This window comes from Oryzias latipes, chromosome 7 (genome assembly GCF_053564925.1).
Source record: "Oryzias latipes strain Hd-rR chromosome 7, Olatipes_Hd-rR_3.1".
NCBI lineage: Eukaryota > Metazoa > Chordata > Actinopteri > Beloniformes > Adrianichthyidae > Oryzias > Oryzias latipes.
The window spans coordinates 33,180,731-33,193,219 of NC_136243.1; the positions used below are offsets into that span (position 1 = coordinate 33,180,731).

Sequence of the window (12,489 nt, forward strand, 5' to 3'; positions counted from 1 at the left end):
GTACTTTGTAATTTACTTTTTTTTAAATAATAAAAACATGATTACAATGCAATTGTCAATTTTTTTTTAATCTTGTACTTTTGAGAAATGGTCTTTGATGGGTTTTTTTGTGTGTAAAATATTCTAACTTTTTCATTTTTTTTATATTTTTTTTAAATCTCTTTTCCATATTTCCATCTTTCCTTAACAGATGGCATTTTACACAAAGAAGAGTGTCCGGAACAAACGTTGAATTAATTCAATAGCAAACCGTAAATGTTTGATTTGTTGACAACAGGACTTGTGGTGGTAAGCTCGCACAGGAACATCAGGATTTCAAAATAAAAGCCTGAAACCAACAAGTCGCAAACGAAACAAATTGAGGGGGGGGGGGGGGGGGGGATGAAAAAAACAAGTCTTTGGTTTTGTTTCACACTTACTTCAAATATTTACAGTTTAGGTTAAATATCTGCATATATGATAGGTGATTACACACTATTTCAAATCAGAATGTAAATTCTAAAACAAGATGTCGGTGCTTTAGGTTTTAAGATTTAATGTGAGAGTTTCACAACACACACTTCACACAAAATGAGGATTTAGGTTTTTAAATGAAGTACATTTTAAGGACCAACTCTTTTGGTAGTCCCTAGAAATTAACATAAAATGTTAAACACAGTCTTTGACTAAAACCAAAACGATGAAGCCTTTGTTTCTAAAAGAAAATATCTACAAAAGCTACCAAATAAAGCCTGTAAACCACAAAACAAATCGTTTTAGGATCTTTAAAATAACCTAATCCTGTTTGAAATCCTTATTTTTGTAATCCAATTGAAAATATTTAAGTGTCTCCAATATAATTTCTTCTCGCAGATGTATTTAAGGATTTTTCTTTTATTTTGCATCTGCACAAGCAGGAAAAATAACTTGGTATTCATGCAGGGAGAAATCAGATAAGGAGAATTGGTGTGTTTTTCTAATTTTTAATTCAGGTGACTGCTGTTAAAGTGCATTAACATGCACACCACAAATCTAATTACATTATGATTTTATTTATCACCAGATTCTTTAGGCATCATGTCAATTTGAATTTCATATTCTCATTTCAGTTAGCAAATTAAAAAATAACAATAAAAAATAACACTCAAAGTTCTCCAATAATCTTTATTTATTTATGTACTTGCATTTAAAACCATCGCTGACTTCGCTGGTGAACTTTATTTTGAAGGCAGGACGGCGGGACTTCCGGTCCCAGCAGCCGTCCCTCCTCTCTCCACTCCGGCGGCTCCAGTCGGACCTCCCCGGTACGGAGAGCCTCCTCCCCCGTCCCGAACAGCAGCAGACGCCGCTGAACACGAACGGAGCCAGTCTGCGCAGACTTTTCCCCAAAGTCTGTCGGATTCAGTTTGAACTTTGAGCATTTTTTTTGTCCATAAAGAACGGTTCCGTTTGTTTCTTCTTGTTTGTTGTGAGGTGGAGCTCATCTGCAGTCAGACTCCGGCGCGCGCGTCCACATCGAACAGGTGAGTTCACGCGCGGCACTTTTTTCCCTCCCCGCTCAGTGAAGAGTTTCTTCTCCTCCTCCAGAACGGTCTGGATTGAGGATGTTCTCCTCATCATTTGTGATTAGAAAGAATGCATTTCATTCAAACACTCCCAGATGAAAACTGGCCCCCTGCGCGCGCGCACGCACGCACGCACGCGCCTTTGTCAGCTGAGGCAGGAATGTGTGTGAGATGTTCACCTGCTTCCATTCAGCTGCCCCCGGACAGCTGCCCGCCCATCAGAAACCGGGTTGGATCCACGTTGCGTGGGTTTCCTGGACCAGTGTGTGTGTGTGTGTGTGTGAGGGGGGGGGGGGGGGTCGTTTTTGTGGAATTTCAGGCTGCTGCTGCTGCTGATGATGACTGAGCCATGTGAGGGGAAATATGAGGAGTGGAGCTGCTCCCTGGAGAACAGTTGAAAAGGAGGAGAAAGCTCTCCACGCCAGCTGTCAGACCGGCTCTGGTTCTGTGGAAAGCACAGGTCTCCCCAGGTGTCACTGAGTGGAATAAAGGCTCGTCTGCTCACACACACTTTCTGTGGCTCCTGTGTTTGGATGGCGGCGTTTTATGTCCTGCTCAGCCTTCAGAGAATTCCTGCGGCTGGAGATTCCTGCCATAAACCTCAACGGTGCGATCCCAGCTTTTGAAAAGCTGACCATCTGCCTGCCTCAAAGCACCGTATCGCCTTTCCAACTTTTTTAGTTTGGGGGGGGATTGATGCCTATTTCTCAGAAACACTTCAATGAAGTTTTTCATTTCTAAAAAGCCAGATTTGTCTGGGATTTTACTTACAAAGGAGGGAAATTGAAATCTCAGCTTTGTAATGTGAAGTGTCTTTTATTTTTTCTGCTTGTCGGAACCGTTAAAACAGAGGGACTTCAGTAGCCAGGAGATCAAAGCGTGAGGAAGACCCTGGTGGTCCTGCTGGTCTTCACAGGAGCCACCAGAGTCCACTTGGAAGTGGTTTCGGGGGGCTTTGTTTTTAGATGACGCAGAGCTTATTTGAGACAGAGTTCAGTGAAGTTTTCACACCTGCTGAAGGAAGAAGAAATGAATTCTGGGAAAAAGCCTCGGATGAAAGCACCCTCAGGGGGTTTGAGGATGGATCACTGTCGTCCCTCTTTTCCTCACTGCTTTTTGGTTCTCTTGTGGTGATTTTTAAGGAGAACTTCAGACGCCTGCAGCTAAGGGGGGGGGGGGGGGGGGGGGGTTTGGTTGGTGTTCCTGTCGACGTGTCTTGGGATCGCCGATGGTAACGGTGAAGAAAGACCAACGCTGTATGTTCTCAGACATAAATTCTCTGGAAAAGAAAAGTGGAACATCACTCGGACCTCTGAGTCCAAATCAAGGCGGGGTTTCTCTCTAATGGAGATGCTTCTCTGAAGTTACTGCGTTCCGTCTTACCTCAGCAGCGCAGCAGACCATCATCATCAAATGTGAACGTCAAATTTATTGATATTTGAGGAACATTTTTATAGGCTTTTGGTGCTTGTGAATCCGTGTTAAGTCAGTGTAACACCTCCTTTGTTTGTTAAACCTTTTTTTAATCTGGGAGATCTGCCTGTCTCAGCTTCTGTCTCGACATGCAAACTCTTTGAAATCAAGCTGATCGTCTTTTTATTCTCTGTGTGCAGGAAGTAGTTAGGCGGTAGTTGAAGAGGATTGGGTCGAAGGCCACTTCAGATGCAGCTGGTCACTGAAAGGCAGCGCTCTGCAGCTGAAAGCCGCTCCTTTTAGCCGTTCTATAAATCACGCCGCCGTGACCGCGGGGCATGCTTGCAGCACGGACAGGTTTTATGATTAATACATGCCAAGTGTCAGCAGCGCCGGGGGTTAGCTCAGTTTATGTCCCGCCGGCGTGAGAACTGCGGATGACTTTAGATTCCTCTGCTGGATGCGTCCTCATCTGGAGGTGAGGCGTCACATTCCGTGGTGGGATGTGAGATGTATGTTTAGCATTTCTGACACCTCGGTCATCCACGGAGGGTGCAGCGGTCATCCAAACTGTTCAGCAGGGTTGGTCAGAAGTGACACTGTTGGGTATTTTTTGTGTTGATGATGACGGCTTGTTTGCTGAAGGGAAAGAGGAAACACCCGATTTTATGTTTGACATATTTTGGGTGTAACCCATATCAGTTGCTGCAACAGCTGGTGGTCCCCTACGGTGCATTCTTTTGTGTGTGGGGTGAGTCTGGGTGGGAGTGGGGAACACTTGTTCAGGCGTCCCTGTGGAGAAGGAGGCTGTTCTCTGCGGACTGCGCCAACTCAGGGCTAGCTGGAGACTCGCATCCACAAGCAAATAGGGAAACCTGTTTATATTGGAGTCACATTGAAAGTGCATGCAGTCTTCCTTCACTGCACCTTTCGCAGTCTCACTGTTTGGCCGAGTACTTTTAGTGCAATCCGCAGGTTTTTAATTTTTATAATGCATTGTGTTCTGTTTCTAGTTTTGTCAATCCATCTCCGTGCTGTGTAGAAAATGCGTTCAGTTTTCCAAATATACAAAAATCTTCGATTGTGATCAGATCTTTATTTTCATTCTATAAAACTGGACTTATTTTTTACGAAGGATTGAACATCGAGAGTTCAAACAAGAGAGGTCACCCTGTAAAAATGTTCATGTCTGTCTGAGAAAGTGTGTAGTGAGGGGTTTTAAAGCATTAAACATCCGTAATCTACTCTGTAGATTTTTTTTTATCGTGGGTTATTTTTAAACGAGGCAACAGTGTATCACAAAAAACGCAGAACATTTGGACTAAAATTCTTCAGAATTTCTTTTGTCATGGATGTCTAGAATGCCCAATTCTAGGGCTGCGCGATACGAGGAAAAACTTGTCATTTACGATATAAGTGATCAATATTGCGGTGACGATATAATTTGTGATAACTGCACATAAAGCAAAACATCTAAATACATAATTTCCATTTCACTGCAACAGTTTGATTTAAATAAGAGTCAACTTTTTAACTAAAATGACTCCAAATGACCCTCGTCTACATAGGAGGCAAACATCTAACATGAAAAGGCTCCATCTGATTGGTTTAAAAATGTAAAGGAGTTCATCTGATTCTTCAAATGCATAAAAGGATTTATTTGTTCTTTAAATACTTGAAGCTGCCATAAGATTATTTTAGCACATTTTAGGTTAGCATTTATTGCAATTTTCACCGTCTTTTATGATATGCGTATTGCACAGCTTGATATCGTGATAACGATAAACTTGCGATATATTGTGCAAGCCTACCCAATATTTTTATAATAGAAACTACAAGATTTGAGACACTTTTGTATGTAGTAACTGTACGGGGAATCGTCACTTACCCAGCAGGTAAATGCAGTGTATTTTTCACCTCTCTAAATCCACAGACCAGCGCCAACTTTCATATCATAGAAACCTCGACCAGTGCAAGGCATTGACTGTATCTGACAACTGGACCGAGTGAGTGCGACGTCACCCATAGAAAATCATTTACTTCCTGCTACAACAAATTTTCGTCCGTTCAGTCGTCATATTTTTACGATACATGGAGACCGCCATGTTGGATGGAGCCAGACGCCGCCAGAAAGCAGTGGCTGGCCCAAAATCTTATTCAAACAATTTGAACGTTACATGTGCTGCCAGCAGGTATCTGATTGGCCAGTTTCCAACATGAATAATTCACACGGCAGAAAAAATATTTAGAAACAAAGAAAAGGCAGAATTAGCAAGAATGCTAATTCTGACCAATGGAATGACTTAGGAACAGCTGTTTACGATATTAAAGTTTACGATATTTTGGCTTATTGGAGCCAGCGGGTACTTCCTGTTTGGAACGCCGCCGGTGTGTGTGTGTGTGGTGGTGGTGGTGGTGGTGGTGGGGGGGGGGGGGGTCACTCAGTCCAGTTCTCATATACAGTCAGTTTCATATATAGTCAGTTTGGCCCTTTACTCTTTATTTATTTATTTATTTTTAAATCTTTTTGGGTGCTTGTCTGATTTTAGTTTAATGATGTTTTTTCTATTGTTTTCATTAATTTGTTTGTTTAATATAATTTATTGTTGCTCAGTGTCCTTAGTGATTCCTCTACCTGACAACATCTGTAAAGTTCATGTCTGTCCCAAGTCACAGACTCTTTGCTATTGGACCAACATGGCTCCTTCAAAGCTTGTAAAAAGGATGTCGGTCCAAAAGGTGTTTCTGAAAAAATAGTTAGCATGGTGGGAGGTGTGTAAAAAGCCAGTGTCACTAAGTTCTGTTGTGCTTTTTTAACCACAGGGGTTTAGAAACATTAAAATAACATTAAATAAAGATTAAAACTGTATAAAAACAGACATGCAACTGTGAGTATTCAGGTGGCGCTAATAATGGCAAACAGTCATATATTGTTATCCATAAAAAACAAAAAAGCTGTGTTTTTAGTTGAAGAGAATTGAAAAGCAGAGTAATCGATTCACAGGAAAATAAGAAGTGTTGTGACACAGCAAGACTCTTGGAGATCACCTCCATTTAGCCCAGGTATTGGCCCCAAATGTCCTTTGCAGAAAAGCTGCCCCAAACCATGATGTTTCCACCCCCATGCTTCACAGTGGGTATGGTGTACTTGGGATGCATCTCTGCATGTCCCCCCTACAAACACAGCGAGTGATGTTTATACCAAGAGTTCCATTTTGGTTTCATCTGACCACATGACCATCTCCCAATCCTCCTCTGGATCATCCAGAAGGTCTCTGGAGAACCTTAGACAAGTCTGGACATGTGCTGGCTTAGGAAGGGGGACCTTTGGAGTTCTCCAGGATTTGGATCCATGATGACGTTGTGTGTTACCATGGTAACCTTTGATACAGATCTCTTCTAGTCATTGCCCAGTTCCCATGTGTTGTTAGGGAGCCGATTCCTTATTTGTACTACATCAGATGAGATCTTTCATGGAGCTCCAGGTGGAGCGAGATTGTCAGTAATCTCGTATTTCTTCCATTTTCTAATAATTGCTTCAATAGTTAATCCCTTCTCACCAAGCTGCTGCTTATTGTAGATCATTCCAGTCTTGACAGCTCTTTGGTCTTGGTCATGGTGGATGGGTTGCAGTCTGACTGTTTAAGGGTGTGGACAGGTGTCTTTTGTGCAGATTACCAGTTCCAACAGATTACATTAAAACAGCGAAGGAGTGGAGGGTAGGAGACCTTCTTAAAAAAGTTAAAGCAATAGAACTCTTGCTTGTTTTTTTGGAATTAAATACTTAATTTCTGAAGTGCTAGACAAAAAAAGTTCTTTCAAATCATAAAAATATTTTTTTAAGTGGAAATTGATTGACAAATGATTTTTTTTGCTCCATTGTATAAAGTTATTGTGTGAATTTCTTTTGAGATTTTCACAATAACGGCATCATCAGACTTGAGTGACAGCTTCATAATAAATTACAAAGAAGATTTTACGAAAGACCTCCAAAAATATCTAGAAAAATCCATGTAGTTCCTGGTTTTGTTCTTGTGGGTCGCAGGATCTCATTTTTTATTCTGCTGGACTCTCCATCCAGTTTTTTAACTATACAACTAGTGTATAATAATGAGTCTGATGGTGGATTTTAGCCCATATTCTACAGACTCTTGCTTGACCATAACGCTAAAGCAATTTGATGTGAAGCCAAGTGCAAACCCACATTTTTCCTTACAGCTCTATCTTTTCAAATAGCTGTATGCTGTTGCAGCTCATTGAGAAACAATCTCCAGACACAGTGTAAAAACCTTGGACCTGTTCTTGTTCTTCTCTGATAGCCAAACCTTTTCTTTTGTTTTTTTCTGAATCCAAGTTAAAAAGCCCACATCTGAGTAGCCATGTTTCAGATGTCCTTGCTATCTGCACAGGAGGTTGTACCCTGAGGCCTCAGCAAGCCCCCTCCTTGGGGAGTTGGCGCCTGGTCAGATTGGCAGCCTAATAAATGGTCCTTTTCATTAGCAGCAAGACTCCTTTCACTACACTTAAATGGAAATCCCCCTCCATCCTCTCATCCTATTGACCACACAGACTTTACACTTGAGGTGCAGAACGTTTGTCATTGAGAAAACATGCACAGATGTGTCGGAGGTCTGATGAAGGGCCTTGATGCACCGCTTTGCTTCCACTCGAAGGCCGAGGAGGAAATGTGGAATAAAGTAGATCAACTCACCAAATATGTGATAACCGGCGTACATTCTTTGTCAGGTTGGCTTCCTCCACAGAATACATTGTATTTTTTTTTAAATAACTTTTTTTTTAAGAATTAATGACAGATAACTTTGCTAGATGTAAAATAATTCTAATATTTTGAAAATATTGTTGTACATTTTTAGTGTAAATGCTCGTATGAATGAAAGTTGTCCAAAAATCACAAGAAAGTGGAGTGAAAGTAAAACCTTGAACCTGAGTGCAGAGATTCAGCTGTAAGATAAAGCCGATGATATCTGGAGTAAAGCAGGACTTGTAGAGACTTTTGAGACGTCATTATGGCGCAGCAGATAACACTATTGTGTCTACAGTGTTTGGCTCTCTGTTTCATGTGGGACTTTAGTTTGTGGAATATTGAAATTTGACATGAATTCCTGTGAATGTAGTTTTTGGATGTGAATATAAGCGTGGAGTCGACCGAAATCCTCTCTGGTGAAATCCCTTTTCAGAATGTAATCGTCTTACAGTGTTGGGGAGGGGGGGCTTGCCTTATTAAACCCACAGGGTGGGGTTTTCATTGTTCTCAGACAGCCCTCTCTGCCCTCAGACAGTTGCGCCAGTGCCATGCCACCAGCTCCTGGCTTCAGCCACAACCATCCCCTTAACCCGCTCCCCAGAGAGCCTTCGTATGCAGCCTGCCGCCCGTCCTGTGTGCAGAAGACTGAAACCCCAGCTGCCCTTTTCTGTGTCGCCTCAGGCACTAAACCTTTTATCTCCAAAGAAGCCAACACTGTGGCTTCTGCTTAAATGAGGTAATTCATTGCAACAGCCCCGATAACTGGATACACATCTTAAATCTTGCATATTTCAAAGAGGCACTGATAACTCCAACCTCTGCAGATTCAAGATGGAAGTTCAGTGGAATAAAATGCTCACAAATCTCCCTTAAGTGTGCAATTATATTATTTAGTCCTCTCTCTTTAATTAACCCTTTGTTTTCCAAGTGCTCTCATTAGACCTGCTTGTGTTCGACTCTTCGCTGATGACCTTGCATTTGCTAATCTTAATCAGCCTGACTGAGTTTGATTGATTGGTGATCACTAGCCTGCAAACCTGCTGCTTCAGAAAGTCAGCTCTTTGTTTGTGCCGTCAGGCTGCACTGAATAGACCACCAGGGTGAATTTTTGTTTTGTGTGTTTTCTCTGTCTTGATTGTGGAGATTTAGCCACACTTTTGAGTTTAAGCCATTCCTTGTGTTGTAGGTCGATAAAAGGTGTTTTTTTTACCTCATATCTGGTAGATAACCTTGTTTTTGGGAGTGTTCTCTTTGCGAAACCATCAGATAATGTGAAATGCTTCTTGTAGAACAAATTATTTCTCAATTTAAAATTCCATCTTTTAAAAACAAAAATGAGCTTGAGGCTGAGACTATTGCTGACTGAAACATGTTTCCTCATGTCTTATGGCCTTGAGGTTGTTGATGGTTTATAAACACTTTAGGCTCAGTGTTGACAATATTTAACACAGGTCATGTAAGTATATTAGATACATCATCCAGCCCTAATTAATAATATAACGCCATACAGGATAAGATCTTTATTGCAAAAAAGTCTTCTCACATTGTGTCTTTAATCCAGTTGCTACCAGCAGTCTTGAATGGGAAGATTTTGTGAAAATTATCTGGATGAAGCAAAGCTGTGTTGCTGATCCAATAACTTAGTGATTTTCAACTTTTTCTTAGCCAAGGTTCCGTTTTTCCTTGATAAGAATCATGAGGCAGAACCAAAAACTTGAGACAAAATAAAGCTCTTGTCTGCATTAACAATATCCAGTCTGTCCTGAATAAAAATCAAATAAACTCAAAGAAAAAATACTCAAAAGTTGAAAGTGCACCTTATAATCTTGAGTGCCTTTATATATGAATTAGATCTTGTTGTGCTTATTGATGTTAAAGAGATATTGGGAGGTACAAGCGCTTTGCCAAAATGTCAATTTGTTATATTTGTACGAGTTGCAAACAAGGTCGGACATCATATGCTAACGCGGCTAACGTGTAGCTGTGTCGGATTGTGCTTTTTTCTGTGTTATCAACAAGGTTGGGAGTTTGCGCAGTAAGAGTTATTCACCGTTTAGCTTATCCTATTCGCACGGGTGGTTTGGCAGAGAGGATTTACGCCGGATGCCCTTCCTGACACAACCCTGTCTTTTTTTTCCTGGCTGGGGTAACGTTTATTTTAGTGGTATCAGTCTATTTTTTACGTGTTGCGATTGGGGTTTGGACACACATTATGCAAACATTAATATGTTGCATGTCACAAACAAGTTCTAGAGTTAATGTGAACACAGTTCATAAAGTCTGACAGACTGATCTGACTGGTCTCGCATAAGGCACCTTGTTGATGATATCAGTTTGAAAATAGACCATATAGACCATCCATTGACGCTGCGCCTTATAGTCCGGTGTGTCCTATAGTGCAGACATATGGTAAATGGTTTTTTTCTAGCATTTAGGCGAAATTGAATAATTTCCCACGTTACGGTGATGACCTCACTTATGTTTTTTTTTAGCTGCATTTGGATGCTAAGGCCCAAAAAATCCTTGATTTCCATCCATCCATTCTCAGGTTATCCCAGCTTTTGTTGGGTGAAGGTAGGGTACACCCTGAAGAGGTCATCAGTCCATCGCAGGGTCACACACTCACATTCACACCTTTTTGACAATTTGGTATTACCTATTAGCCTATGAAGCATGTTTTTTGGACTCTGGAAGGAAACCGGAATGCCTGAAGAAACTCCATGTATGCATGAGAGCTCCACACAGAAAGGTCCCAGCTGGGATTCAAACCAGGGCTTTCCCACTGTGAGGAGAGAGTGCTAACCTCTACACCATCATGCACCCATATTTATACCATATCATACTTTTTACATAAATTAGTTCAAAGTCGTTTATATTCACTCATCAAGTGCTGCTTCAGCAAATTGTTTCCAGGTTTTCTGACATTTTGACGGTTTTATGTCTGGGAACTCTCCACATTGATTTTCTTTCTGAATGGATAAATCTGAGAGGCACATGATACATGATTTACTCTTGAGGAATATCTCACTTAAACTGTTCCTCCAACAAAGACTGAGAACATCAGGGTCATGAAGGATCAATGTCATTTGCACAGCAGTCAGGATGACATTCTGGGAATTCATTGATCTCACGGCGCTTGATTCTGCTGTTCATTGAGCTGATGGATTGGAGATTAGAGTGGGAGCAGGAAGTCGGGTTCAGAGGCTGCTGCTAACTAAGCTTCGTCTTCCTTATTGTCTGCAGGGAGTCATTGTTAAATGGGATTTTATCTGATGCTGAGGTTTATCTGCACCGAGGAGGTTTAGAAGCTGACATCCTCTGGACGGGTTAAATCTCCTGAAGCCGAGACCGATGGAAAGTAAGAATCGTTTTTTTTTTATCCTAAAGCCCAAAGTTGGACAGGATTTTTTTGTCACAAACGTCAAACCGGCTTTTATTTTTGTTCATGCAAATATAACGTTAAGTTTGTGCATCCCAGTCATTGAACAAAAAGAAAAATCAAACTATTTATGACCAAACTAGTTTTATATTTCTTCAAATAGCTGTTTTCTTTTGCAGATCATAACATCTTCTTTCTCATTTTATTCACATCCATTTAATAGTTTTTCTTCTCTCGCAGTTTGTTGAATAAATTCTGATGAACCTTAATCCATTTCAGAGTTTTTAGTAAAAATAATTGGTTCTTTTATAGAAAATGTTTCATAAAATCTGCTCTCTTGGTACTTCAAATGGATGTGGCCCGATAGTGTCAGTAAAAGTCAAATCCTCTTAGGACTCCTGCAGATTAATGAAGCACTAGAGGAACTTAATAGGATTGAGATTTGTTGGCACTGACTCTTTACAGGATTTATATGCAGAATCAGTGGAAAACTATAATTAAAAAAAGTAAACATGAAAAAGAAGTTTGTTCTTAACTGGTAAGCCAAGTGCCTCCATCCATCCATCCATCCATCCATCCATCCATCCATCCATCCATCCATCCATCCATCCATCCATCCATCCATCCACCCATCCATCCATCCATCCATCCACGCATCCACGCATCCACGCATCCATCAATGCATCCATCCATTCATCCATCCACCCATCCACCCACCCGCCCGTCCGTCCGTCCGTCCGTCCGTCCGTCCATCCATCCAAGTGGCACATCCCTTCATATCGTTATTTTCACTTTTCTTTCTTTCATCATCCTTTATCTTGCAAACATTTGAATCTATATTTTATTTTTTTGTTCTCTGTTAATGCAGCAAAAACACAAACCCAACACCGTCAGGAGGTTTTTCATTGGTCTCTTAAAATAATCCCAATTCTGAACTGCTTACGCCGTTTAATGCGTGAACAGTTCAGGTTTTGACCATTTTAATTTATAAGTTAAAAAAAGACAAATAAATGGGGAAAAAACCTGAAAGTTGCAGAAATGTTTTGACATTTTCTTTTACAAAATTATTTTTAAAAAAAGCTGTTTCATTGCCCCTTCAGTTTAAAGCCTCAGCAAGAGGTTGAAAATTCAAATGAATTGATCATCAACAGCTTCTTTGGTTGCTGCTGAAATATTCATCAAAGCTTTTCCTCATCAGACTTCTTTTTCATCATTAGCACATAAAATAGGACCTGTAATCAAATTTTTTGTTTATAACATTGCGTACCACACGACAAATGAGAACCTGATGCAGTCTCAGAAACCAGATCCTGAGTCTGGATGGTTGACTGTAATTTTGCTGCTTCAGTCTAAATTTTAGGGAATCAGTGAAATCCGTTTCTTTTGTG

The 12,489-nt window shown here is 40.8% G+C and overlaps 1 protein-coding gene across 9 annotated transcripts in view; it reads left to right on the forward strand.

The window, feature by feature from the left end:
- The first annotated feature begins 1,226 nt into the window (after nt 1-1,226).
- Nucleotides 1,227-12,489, forward strand: part of LOC101162124 (plexin-B1) — a 112,425-nt gene continuing 101,162 nt past the window's right edge. For 3 of the 9 annotated variants that reach the window (XM_011476718.4, XM_020704428.3, XM_078949615.1), the window contains exons 1-2: nt 1,250-1,502; nt 10,966-11,080. The gene's annotated coding sequence lies outside the window, so the exon portion shown is untranslated. Of the gene's footprint in view, nt 1,503-3,414; nt 3,436-10,965; nt 11,081-12,489 lie in introns of those variants that run through there. The other 6 variants (XM_011476719.4, XM_078949616.1, XM_011476720.4 and 3 more) reach the window with 4 other exon arrangements.